General features: G+C 51.9%; 7 pseudogenes; all 7 read right to left on the bottom strand.

The window, feature by feature from the left end:
* Nucleotides 1-997: 997 nt before the first annotated feature.
* Nucleotides 998-1,114, bottom strand: LOC137328989 (U2 spliceosomal RNA; annotated as a pseudogene).
* Nucleotides 1,115-2,088: 974 nt separating this feature from the next.
* LOC137329364 (U2 spliceosomal RNA) lies at nucleotides 2,089-2,205 on the bottom strand (annotated as a pseudogene).
* A 965-nt stretch (nucleotides 2,206-3,170) lies between these two features.
* LOC137329085 (U2 spliceosomal RNA) lies at nucleotides 3,171-3,287 on the bottom strand (annotated as a pseudogene).
* A 1,316-nt stretch (nucleotides 3,288-4,603) lies between these two features.
* LOC137329491 (U2 spliceosomal RNA) lies at nucleotides 4,604-4,720 on the bottom strand (annotated as a pseudogene).
* Nucleotides 4,721-5,995: 1,275 nt separating this feature from the next.
* LOC137329767 (U2 spliceosomal RNA) lies at nucleotides 5,996-6,112 on the bottom strand (annotated as a pseudogene).
* A 4,460-nt stretch (nucleotides 6,113-10,572) lies between these two features.
* Nucleotides 10,573-10,689, bottom strand: LOC137329258 (U2 spliceosomal RNA; annotated as a pseudogene).
* Nucleotides 10,690-11,983: 1,294 nt separating this feature from the next.
* On the bottom strand, nucleotides 11,984-12,100 carry LOC137329898 (U2 spliceosomal RNA; annotated as a pseudogene).
* Nucleotides 12,101-12,500: the final 400 nt, after the last annotated feature.

The raw sequence follows: 12,500 nt of genomic DNA, 5'->3' as shown, positions 1-12,500 counted from the left end.
CATAGTCCACCAATCGGATGGGAGACGGTGTGTGTGTGTGTGTGTGTGTGTGTGTGTGTCAGTGTCAGTGTCAGTGTCAGTCTCTCTCTCTCTCTCTCTCTCTCTCACTCTTACTCAGAGCTGCTGTGGAAGGAAACCTTTTTAAAAAGAACTTGCATATTGAAAAAAAGATGTGTCTCAAGCTGCCGGGCCCTGTCCATTGTCACGTTAATGGCAGGACGGGGCAGGACTGCTTTGACCAGGAGACCTGTTTTCTGGGACGCAGGTGTGAGATTCCAGGGGACCTGCTTTGTGCTGATTTCCCTGCCTCCCTCCCTCCCCCCCAGGACTTCCTTCTGAACACCTTTGTCGTTTGAGCGAGGGCCAAAAGCCTGCCTGTGAAAGGGAAGGATCAGCCGGTCAGCCCCCTGCTGGTCGCTGCTGCCAGTGCAGCAGGCGTGCGTGTGTCCTCGGCCTCGTGTCCAGGTCCCTCAGGGACTTGAGGCAACTCTCCCCGGTGGTCTCGTGGTCAGGACCGGGCTTCGAATCCCGGTCGGGGGGGGATGACTTTCTGCTGCAGATTAATTGGCACCTCTGAAAGAAAGTCTCCCCTCCTGAGCGTAAAGCTCCACCCTTAACCACCACCGCCGCCTTTTCCACCCCTTGACAAACAGACAGACAGACAGACAGACAGTCAGTCCAGTTCGGGAGCGCAGCTTTCATTTGGAAGCAGACCCTGCTTGTTTAAAGTCAACGACGCCAAGTTATTTTGCACTTTGAATTATATCGCTACGTGCGAGCGGCACTCAGCCTTGGAGAAGAAAAAAATACCACTGAGCTGAGAAAGGTCTTTTTAAAACGGTTTCCTTCCACAGCAGCTCTGAGTGAGAGAGAGAGAGAGAGAGAGAGAGAGAGAGATATCAGCTTTATTCTCAGTAATAATACACACACACACACACACACACACACACAGAGACACTGGGAAAGAGCTGTTTTTCCTTTTGAATATCTCCCCACGGGGAGCTGCACCGTTCCCAGAGACACTGCAATACTGGGTCGATGCGTGGAGTGGACGGAGCAAGCCCCTATTCCATCTCCCTGTTCTAAAAATCAATTTAAAATAATAATAAATAATATGTGTGTGTGTGTGTGTGTGTGTGTGTGTGTCGGTGTCAGTATCAGTCAGTCAGTCAGTGTCTCTCTCTCTCTCTCTCTCTCTCTCCCTCACACTCAGAGCTGCTGTGGAAGGAAACTTTTTTAAAAAGAACTTGCTTATTGAAAGAAAGATGTGTCTCAAGCTGCCGGGCCCTGTCCATTGTCATGTCAATGGCAGGACTGCTTTCACCAGGAACCCGGTTTTCTGGGTCAGAGGTTCCAGGGGACCTGTTTTGTGCGGACTTCCCTGTGTCCGTCCCTCCCTGCCTGCCTTCCCCCCAGGACTTCCTTCTGAACACCTTTGTCGTTTGAGCGAGGGCCAAAAGCCTGCCTGTGAAAGGGAAGGATCAGCCGGTCAGCCCCCTGCTGGTCGCTGCTGCCAGTGCAGCAGGCGTGCGTGTGTATTCGGCCTCGTGTCCAGGTCCCTCAGGGACTTGAGGCAACTCTCCCCGGTGGTCTCGTGGTCAGGACCGGGCTTCGAATCCCGGTTGGGGGGGGATGACTTTCTGCTGCAGATTAATTGGCACCTCTGAAAGAAAGTCTCCCCTCCTGTGCGTAATGCTCCACCCTCACCACCACCACCGCCTTTTCCACCCCTTGACAAACAGACAGACAGACAGACAGACAGTCAGTCCAGTTCGGGAGCGCAGCTTTCATTTGGAAGCAGACCCTGCTTGTTTAAAGTCAACGACGCCAAGTTATTTTGCACTTTGAATTATATCGCTACGTGCGAGCGGCACTCAGCCTTGGAGAAGAAAAAAATACCACTGAGCTGAGAAAGTTCTTTTTAAAAAGGTTTCCTTCCACAGCAGCTCTGAGTGAGAGAGAGAGAGGGAGAGAGAGAGAGAGAGAGATATCAGCTTTATTCTCAGTAATAATACACACACACACACACACACACACACACAGAGACACTGGGAAAGAGCTGATTTTCCTTTTGAATATCTCCCCACGGGGAGCTGCACCGTTCCCAGAGACACTGCAATACTGGGTCGATGCGTGGAGTGGACGGAGCAAGCCCCTATTCCATCTCCCTGTTCTAAAAATCAATTAAAAATAATAATAAATAATATGTGTGTGTGTGTGTGTGTGTGTGTGTGTGTGTGTGTGTGTCGGTGTCAGTATCAGTCAGTGAGTCAGTGTCTCTCTCTCTCTCTCTCTCTCTCTCTCACTCAGAGCTGCTGTGGAAGGAAACTTTTTTAAAAAGAACTTGCATATTGAAAGAAAGATGTGTCTCAAGCTGCCGGGCCCTGTCCATTGTCATGTCAATGGCAGGACTGCTTTCACCAGGAACCCGGTTTTCTGGGTCAGAGGTTCCAGGGGACCTGTTTTGTGCGGACTTCCCTGTGTCCGTCCCTCCCTGCCTGCCTTCCCCCCAGGACTTCCTTCTGAACACCTTTGTCGTTTCAGCGAGGGCCAAAAGCCTGCCTGTGAAAGGGAAGGATCAGCCGGTCAGCCCCCTGTTGGTCGCTGCTGCCAGTGCAGCAGGCGTGCGTGTGTATTCGGCCTCGTGTCCAGGTCCCTCAGGGACTTGAGGCAACTCTCCCCGGTGGTCTTGTGGTCAGGACCGGGCTTCGAATCCCGGTCGGGGGGGATGACTTTCTGCTACAGATTAATTGGCACCTCTGAAAGAAAGTCTCCCCTCCTGAGCGTAAAGCTCCACCCTCACCACCACCGCCGCCTTTTCCTCCCCTTGACAAGCAGACAGACAGACAGACAGACAGTCCAGTTCGGGAGCGCAGCTTTCATTTGGAAGCAGACCCTGCTTGTTTAAAGTCAACGACGCCAAGTTATTTTGCACTTTGAATTATATCGCTACGTGCGAGCGGCACTCAGCCTTGGAGAAGAAAAAAATACCACTGAGCTGAGAAAGTTCTTTTTAAAACGGTTTCCTTCCACAGCAGCTCTGAGTGAGAGAGAGAGAGAGAGAGAGAGATATCAGCTTTATTCTCAGTAATAATACACACACACACACACACACACACACACAGAGACACTGGGAAAGAGCTGTTTTTCCTTTTGAATATCTCCCCACGGGGAGCTGCACCGTTCCCAGAAACACTGCAATACTGGGTCGATGCGTGGAGTGGACGGAGCAAGCCCCTATTCCATCTCCCTGTTCGAAAAATCAATTTAAAATAATAATAAATAATATGTGTGTGTGTGTGTGTGTGTGTGTGTGTGTGTGTCGGTGTCAGTATCAGTCAGTGAGTCAGTGTCTCTCTCTCTCTCTCTCTCTCTCTCTCTCACTCATAGCTGCTGTGGAAGGAAACTTTTTAAAAAAGAACTTGCTTATTGAAAGAAAGATGTGTCTCAAGCTGCCGGGCCCTGTCCATTGTCATGTCAATGGCAGGACTGCTTTCACCAGGAACCCGTTTTTCTGGGTCAGAGGTTCCAGGGGACCTGTTTTGTGCGGACTTCCCTGTGTCCGTCCCTCCCTGCCTGCCTTCCCCCCAGGACTTCCTTCTGAACACCTTTGTCGTTTAAAATAATAATAAATAATATGTGTGTGTGTGTGTGTGTGTGTGTGTGTGTGTGTGTGTGTGTCGGTGTCAGTCAGTGAGTCAGTGTCTCTCTCTCTCCTCTCTCTCTCTCACACTCAGAGCTGCTGTGGAAGGAAACTTTTTTAAAAAGAACTTGCTTATTGAAAGAAAGATGTGTCTCAAGCTGCCGGGCCCTGTCCATTGTCCTGTCAGTGGCAGGACTGCTTTCACCAGGAACCCGGTTTTCTGGGTCAGAGGTTCCAGGGGACCTGTTTTGTGCGGACTTCCCTGTGTCCGTCCCTCCCTGCCTGCCTTCCCCCCAGGACTTCCTTCTGAACACCTTTGTCGTTTGAGCGAGGGCCAAAAGCCTGCCTGTGAAAGGGAAGGATCAGCCGGTCAGCCCCCTGTTGGTCGCTGCTGCCAGTGCAGCAGGCGTGCGTGTGTCCTCGGCCTCGTGTCCAGGTCCCTCAGGGACTTGAGGCAACTCTCCCCGGTGGTCTCGTGGTCAGGACCGGGCTTCGAATCCCGGTCGGGGGGGATGACTTTCTGCTGCAGATGAATTGGCACCTCTGAAAGAAAGTCTCCCCTCCTGAGCGTAAAGCTCCACCCTCACCACCACCGCCGCCTTTTCCACCCCTTGACAAACGGACAGACAGACAGACAGACAGTCAGTCAGTCCAGTTCGGGAGCGCAGCTTTCATTTGGAAGCAGACCCTGCTTGTTTCAAGTCAACGACGCCAAGTTATTTTGCACTTTGAATTATATCGCTACGTGCGAGCGGCACTCAGCCTTGGAGAAGAAAAAAATACCACTGAGCTGAGAAAGTTCTTTTTAAAAAGGTTTCCTTCCACAGCAGCTCTGAGTGAGAGAGAGAGAGAGATATCAGCTTTATTCTCAGTAATAATACACACACACACACACACACACACACACACACACAGAGACACTGGGAAAGAGCTGATTTTCCTTTTGAATATCTCCCCACGGGGAGCTGCACCGTTCCCAGAAACACTGCAATACTGGGTCGATGCGTGGAGTGGACGGAGCAAGCCCCTATTCCATCTCCCTGTTCTAAAAATCAATTAAAAATAATAATAAATAATATGTGTGTGTGTGTGTGTGTGTGTGTGTGTGTCGGTGTCAGTATCAGTCAGTCAGTCAGTGTCTCTCTCTCTCTCTCTCTCTCTCTCACTCAGAGCTGCTGTGGAAGGAAACTTTTTTAAAAAGAACTTGCATATTGAAAGAAAGATGTGTCTCAAGCTGCCGGGCCCTGTCCATTGTCATGTCAATGGCAGGACTGCTTTCACCAGGAACCCGGTTTTGTGGGTCAGAGGTTCCAAAGGACCTGTTTTGTGCGGACTTCCCTGTGTCCGTCCCTCCCTGCCTGCCTTCCCCCCAGGACTTCCTTCTGAACAGCTTTGTCGTTTAAAATAATAATAAATAATGTGTGTGTGTGTGTGTCGGTGTCAGTATCAGTCAGTGAGTCAGTGTCTCTCTCTCTCTCTCTCTCTCTCTCTCTCACTCAGAGCTGCTGTGGAAGGAAACTTTTTTAAAAAGAACTTGCTTATTGAAAGAAAGATGTGTCTCAAGCTGCCGGGCCCTGTCCATTGTCCTGTCAATGGCAGGACTGCTTTCACCAGGAACCCGGTTTTGTGGGTCAGAGGTTCCAGGGGACCTGTTTTGTGCGGACTTCCCTGTGTCCGTCCCTCCCTGCCTGCCTTCCCCCCAGGACTTCCTTCTGAACACCTTTGTCGTTTGAGCGAGGGCCAAAAACCTGCCTGTGAAAGGGAAGGATCAGCCGGTCAGCCCCCTGTTGGTCGCTGCTGCCAGTGCAGCAGGCGTGCGTGTGTCCTCGGCCTCGTGTCCAGGTCCCTCAGGGACTTGAGGCAACTCTCCCCGGTGGTCTCGTGGTCAGGACCGGGCTTCGAATCCCGGTCGGGGGGGATGACTTTCTGCTACAGATTAATTGGCACCTCTGAAAGAAAGTCTCCCCTCCTGAGCGTAATGCTCCACCCTCACCACCACCACCGCCTTTTCCACCCCTTGACAAACAGACAGTCAGACAGACAGACAGTCCAGTTCGGGAGCGCAGCTTTCATTTGGAAGCAGACCCTGCTTGTTTAAAGTCAACGACGCCAAGTTATTTTGCACTTTGAATTATATCGCTACGTGCGAGCGGCACTCAGCCTTGGAGAAGAAAAAAATACCACTGAGCTGAGAAAGTTCTTTTTAAAACGGTTTCCTTCCACAGCAGCTCTGAGTGAGAGAGAGAGAGAGAGAGAGAGAGATATCAGCTTTATTCTCAGTAATAACACACACACACACACACACAGAGACACTGGGAAACAGCTGTTTTTCCTTTTGAATATCTCCCCACGGGGAGCTGCACCGTTCCCAGAAACACTGCAATACTGGGTCGATGCGTGGAGTGGACGGAGCAAGCCCCTAGTCCATCTCCCTGTTCTAAAAATCAATTAAAAATAATAATAAATAATATGTGTGTGTGTGTGTGTGTGTGTGTGTCGGTGTCAGTATCAGTCAGTGAGTGAGTGTCTCTCTCTCTCTCTCTCTCTCTTACTCAGAGCTGCTGTGGAAGGAAACTTTTTTAAAAAGAACTTGCATATTGAAAGAAAGATGTGTCTCAAGCTGCCGGGCCCTGTCCATTGTCATGTCAATGGCAGGACTGCTTTCACCAGGAACCCGTTTTTCTGGGTCAGAGGTTCCAGGGGACCTGTTTTGTGCGGACTTCCCTGTGTCCGTCCCTCCCTGCCTGCCTTCCCCCCAGGACTTCCTTCTGAACAGCTTTGTCGTTTAAAATAATAATAAATAATGTGTGTGTGTGTGTGTGTGTGTGTCGGTGTCAGTATCAGTCAGTGAGTCAGTCTCTCTCTCTCTCTCTCTCTCACTCAGAGCTGCTGTGGAAGGAAACTTTTTTAAAAAGGACTTGCATATTGAAAGAAAGATGTGTCTCAAGCTGCCGGGCCCTGTCCATTGTCATGTCAGTGGCAGGACTGCTTTCACCAGGAACCCTTCCCTGCCATTGCAGTGTTGATTTGGTCCTTATGCAAATTTAGGGGCGGAGCCAGCACACAAACGACCAATCACAGCAAAGTCCGCACTTTGCGAGCGCACGAGGTCGCGGCCAGCGTTCCAGTCCGCTCAGATCCAAATAAGCCCGAAAAGGAACACGCTCGATCTTAGCCAAAAGGCCGAGAAGCGATACCGCGCTCGATGCGAATTGATCTCGGGTCCTGTTTGCCCTCCCTCTTTGTTCTCTGGCTGCCGGTGTTGAAAGCAGTCTCGAAGCACTGCCGTTCTCTCCCACTCTGGCCACATTTTTTGCCACCGTTTCTAATTGCAACAGTGGATGAGTTTAAAGAAGTTGCCGTTTTTTCCTTTCTTGCCAGGATTGCTTGACAGATTGGTAAATTTGCCAGTAGGCCACCAATCAGATGGGGGAGGGTTGTGTCTCAACGGACCTCCGTCAGTCAGTCTCAGTCACTAACGAACTGCCGTGGAAGGAAACCTCTTTAAGTAAAACTAGTGACGTGACGTGTCTCACGATGAGCGAGCGAGTGAGATTGCAACGGCCAATTGAGAAAGAGGTGAGGTGCTGACAATCAGCAGCTCGTGTTGAAACATTCATTCCACGGCAGGCAAGACCAATCAAAAAAAATACTGCAGATGCTGGCTCGGCTCGGCTGGCTGGCTGGCTGGCTGGCTGGAAATGGGAAATAAAAACACAAGGCGTGTTAAAGGCTGGTTAAACTGTCGAAAGAAACAAGGCGTTAATGTTTCAGAAGCGCCTATTGAAAGACGTCTCTCAAGCTGCTCCCTGACTGGGCCCTGTCCGTTGTCATGTTAATCGCTGGTTAAACTGTCGGAAGAAACAAGGCGTTAATGTTTCAGAAGCGCCTATTGAAAGGTGTCTCTCAAGCTGCTCCCTGACTGGGCCCTGTCCGTTGTCATGTTAATCCCAGGGCGGGGCGGGACTGCTTTGACCGGGAGACCTGTTTTCTGGGACGCAGGTGTGACATTCCAGGGAGGCACCTACTTTGTGCTGATTCGAAACGACCACGACAACGGCAACTTGCAGTTCTATATTACAACAACAACAACGCGCGTGTGGTAGTTGGGAGGGGCTGCGTTCGCGCTCTCCCCCCTGCATTGAAACTCAAAGTTCGATTTTCAATCCCATAGTCCACCAATCGGATGGGAGACGGTGTGTGTGTGTGTGTGTGTGTGTGTGTGTGTGTGTGTGTGTCAGTGTCAGTGTCAGTGTCAGTGTCAGTGTCAGTCAGTGTCTCTCTCTCTCTCTCTCTCACTCTTACTCAGAGCTGCTGTGGAAGGAAACCTTTTTAAAAAGAACTTGCATATTGAAAAAAAGATGTGTCTCAAGCTGCCGGGCCCTGTCCATTGTCACGTTAATGGCAGGACGGGGCAGGACTGCTTTGACCAGGAGACCTGTTTTCTGGGACGCAGGTGTGAGATTCCAGGGGACCTGCTTTGTGCTGATTTCCCTGCCTCCCTCCCTCCTCCCCAGGACTTCCTTCTGAACACCTTTGTCGTTTGAGCGAGGGCCAAAAGCCTGCCTGTGAAAGGGAAGGATCAGCCGGTCAGCCCCCTGCTGGTCGCTGCTGCCAGTGCAGCAGGCGTGCGTGTGTCCTCGGCCTCGTGTCCAGGTCCCTCAGGGACTTGAGGCAGCTCTCCCCGGTGGTCTCGTGGTCAGGACCGGGCTTCGAATCCCAGTCGGGGGGGGATGACTTTCTGCTGCAGATTAATTGGCATGAAGGAAAGTCTCCCCTCCTGAGCGTAAAGCTCCACCCTCACCACCACCACCGCCTTTTCCTCCCCTTGACAAACAGACAGACAGTCAGTCAGTCCAGTTCGGGAGCGCAGCTTTCATTAAGCAATGGCATTTGTGACAACTCATCGTCTGACAGGTTGATGATTTCCCCACACGCCTCCTGCCGAATAAAAGGCTCACCCTCCCGGACACTACCCCCAGAATCACCCCCCCCGCCCCCCCGGGGTGAATATTAAGCCCGAGAACACCGACTGTAACCAATCGCAGTGAAAAGTTGAAGTGGCAACTCATTAACCAGATTTATTTTGGGCAACTCATTAACCAGATTTTTTGTTCATTTGGTTTATGAGTTGCCAAGTGTAAATCTGGTTAATGAGTTGCCACTTCAACTTTTCACTGCGGTTGGTTACAGTCGGTGTTCTCGGGCTTAATATTCGCCCCGGGGGGGGGGGGTGTATAGCGGGCGATGGCCGGTGTGGAGTGCGTTTTTTGGGGGTTGATTTTCACTTTGCCTCGCTGGTGGAATTTGTGGGAGGCAGGCAAGGGGATTGGTGTGGGCTGGTGGGCGGCAAGGGAGATGCTTGCTTCGGGGTGTTATCCTCACTTTGGTCCGCTGGTGAGAGTAGGCAGCGGCAGGCTGGCAGGCAGGCAAGTGTGATGTAGTGTGGGGTGCGGTGCAGTGCAGTGCAGTGCGGTGCTGCCCTGTCGTTTATGAAAGGTTGTAATGACACTGCTTTGCAGCTGACCATATCCACTGATTTGTGACGCCCGTATGGAGGCTGATATCTCAGGAGGGCCGAGGCCGATTTCCTCCGGGGACGGCTCGTCGCGTGCGGCAGGACGAGGCGCAGCGGACGGTACCGTGCGCTCGGAGGTGCGGCGCTGCCCGCCGGAGGTACAGCGAAAGGCTGCAAACCGCTTTCCGCCTGCTAACTCGGCGGCCGTCAGACCGACCGACTCCGCTTTACCACCGGAGCTAGAGTCGGGCAAGGGGCACCGAAGGGTACCGGAAGGATCGCGTTCGCACGACGGGAAGTCGACTAGCGGGCCGCCGAAAGCGAGCCGGGGGCCCCCGGTTTTTCTGTCCCACCTGGAGACTGATATCTCAGGAAGGCCGAGGCCGATTTCCTCCGGGGACGGCTCGTCGCGTGCGGCAGGACGAGGCGCAGCGGACGGTACCGAGCGCTCGGAGGTGCGGCGCTGCCCGCCGGAGGTACAGCGAAAGTCTGCGAACCGCTTTCCGCCTCCTCTCACCGCACGGCTCTCCTTTTCACCCACTGGCGGATTTTCACCCTCCGACTGCTCGCTACCGTCCGCTGCGCCTGGTCCGGGCCCTGTCCATTGTCATGTTAATGGCAGGGCGGGGCAGGACTGCTTTCACCAGGAACCCGGTTTTCTGGGTCAGAGGTTCCAGGGGACCTGTTTTGTGCGGACTTCCCTGTGTCCGTCCCTCCCTGCCTGCCTTCCCCCCAGGACTTCCTTCTGAACACCTTTGTCGTTTGAGCGAGGGCCAAAAGCCTGCCTGTGAAAGGGAAGGATCAGCCGGTCAGCCCCCTGTTGGTCGCTGCTGCCAGTGCAGCAGGCGTGCGTGTGTCCTCGGCCTCGTGTCCAGGTCCCTCAGGGACTTGAGGCAACTCTCCCCGGTGGTCTCGTGGTCAGGACCGGGCTTCGAATCCCGGTCGGGGGGGATGACATTCTGCTGCAGATTAATTGGCATGAAGGAAAGTCTCCCCTCCTGAGCGTAAAGCTCCACCCTCACCACCACCGCCGCCTTTTCCACCCCTTGACAAACAGACAGACAGACAGACAGACAGTCAGTCAGTCCAGTTCGGGAGCGCAGCTTTCATTTGGAAGCAGACCCTGCTTGTTTAAAGTCAACGACGCCAAGTTATTTTGCACTTTGAACTATATCGCTACGTGCGAGCGGCACTCAGCCTTGGAGAAGAAAAAAATACCACTGAGCTGAGAAAGTTCTTTTTAAAACGGTTTCCTTCCACAGCAGCTCTGAGTGTGAGAGAGAGAGAGAGAGAGAGAGAGAGAGATATCAGCTTTATTCTCAGTAATAATACACACACACACACACACACACACACACACACACACAGACACTGGGAAAGAGCTGATTTTCCTTTTGAATATCTCCCCACGGGGAGCTGCACCGTTCCCAGAAACACTGCAATACTGGGTCGATGCGTGGAGTGGACGGAGCAAGCCCCTATTCCATCTCCCAGTTCTAAAAATCAATTAAAAATAATAATAAATAATATGTGTGTGTGTGTGTGTGTGTGTGTCGGTGTCAGTATCAGTCAGTCAGTCAGTGTCTCTCTCTCTCTCTCTCTCTCTCACTCAGAGCTGCTGTGGAAGGAAACTTTTTTAAAAAGAACTTGCATATTGAAAGAAAGATGTGTCTCAAGCTGCCGGGCCCTGTCCATTGTCATGTCAATGGCAGGACTGCTTTCACCAGGAACCCGTTTTTCTGGGTCAGAGGTTCCAGGGGACCTGTTTTGTGCGGACTTCCCTGTGTCCGTCCCTCCCTGCCTGCCTTCCCCCCAGGACTTCCTTCTGAACAGCTTTGTCGTTTAAAATAATAATAAATAATATGTGTGTGTGTGTGTGTGTGTGTGTGTGTGTGTGTGTCGGTGTCAGTATCAGTCAGTGAGTCAGTGTCTCTCTCTCTCTCTCTCTCTCTCTCTCACTCAGAGCTGCTGTGGAAGGAAACTTTTTTAAAAAGAACTTGCATATTGAAAGAAAGATGTGTCTCAAGCTGCCGGGCCCTGTCCATTGTCATGTCAATGGCAGGACTGCTTTCACCAGGAACCCGGTTTTGTGGGTCAGAGGTTCCAGGGGACCTGTTTTGTGCGGACTTCCCTGTGTCCGTCCCTCCCTGCCTGCCTTCCCCCCAGGACTTCCTTCTGAACACCTTTGTCGTTTGAGCGAGGGCCAAAAGCCTGCCTGTGAAAGGGAAGGATCAGCCGGTCAGCCCCCTGTTGGTCGCTGCTGCCAGTGCAGCAGGCGTGCGTGTGTATTCGGCCTCGTGTCCAGGTCCCTCAGGGACTTGAGGCAACTCTCCCCGGTGGTCTCGTGGTCAGGACCGGGCTTCGAATCCCGGTCGGGGGGGGATGACTTTCTGCTGCAGATTAATTGGCACCTCTGAAAGAAAATCTCCCCTCCTGAGCGTAAAGCTCCACCCTCACCACCACCGCCGCCTTTTCCTCCCCTTGACAAACAGACAGACAGACAGTCAGTCAGTCAGTCCAGTTCGGGAGCGCAGCTTTCATTTGGAAGCAGACCCTGCTTGTTTAAAGTCAACGACGCCAAGTTATTTTGCACTTTGAATTGTATCGCTACGTGCGAGCGGCACTCAGCCATGGAGAAGAAAAAAATACCACTGAGCTGAGAAAGTTCTTTTTAAAAAGGTTTCCTTCCACAGCAGCTCTGAGTGAGAGAGAGAGAGAGATATCAGCTTTATTCTCAGTAATAATACACACACACACACACACACACACACACACAGAGACACTGGGAAAGAGCTGATTTTCCTTTTGAATATCTCCCCACGGGGAGCTGCACCGTTCCCAGAGACACTGCAATACTGGGTCGATGCGTGGAGTGGACGGAGCAAGCCCCCATTCCATCTCCCTGTTCTAAAAATCAATTAAAAATAATAATAAATAATATGTGTGTGTGTGTGTGTGTGTGTCGGTGTCAGTATCAGTCAGTGAGCCAGTGTCTCTCTCTCTCTCTCTCTCTCTCTCACTCAGAGCTGCTGTGGAAGGAAACTTTTTTAAAAAGAACTTGCTTATTGAAAGAAAGATGTGTCTCAAGCTGCCGGGCCCTGTCCATTGTCATGTCAATGGCAGGACTGCTTTCACCAGGAACCCGTTTTTCTGGGTCAGAGGTTCCAGGGGACCTGTTTTGTGCGGACTTCCCTGTGTCCGTCCCTCCCTGCCTGCCTTCCCCCCAGGACTTCCTTCTGAACACCTTTGTCGTTTAAAATAATAATAAATAATATGTGTGTGTGTGTGTGTGTGTGTGTGTCGGTGTCAGTCAGTGAGTCAGTGTCTCTCTCTCTCCTC

The sequence above is a fragment of the Heptranchias perlo genome, chromosome 12, assembly GCF_035084215.1.
Source record: "Heptranchias perlo isolate sHepPer1 chromosome 12, sHepPer1.hap1, whole genome shotgun sequence".
Lineage (NCBI taxonomy): Eukaryota > Metazoa > Chordata > Chondrichthyes > Hexanchiformes > Hexanchidae > Heptranchias > Heptranchias perlo.
The sequence above is the reverse complement of the archived record's forward strand: the minus strand, read 5'-3'. Positions and strand labels throughout refer to the sequence as shown.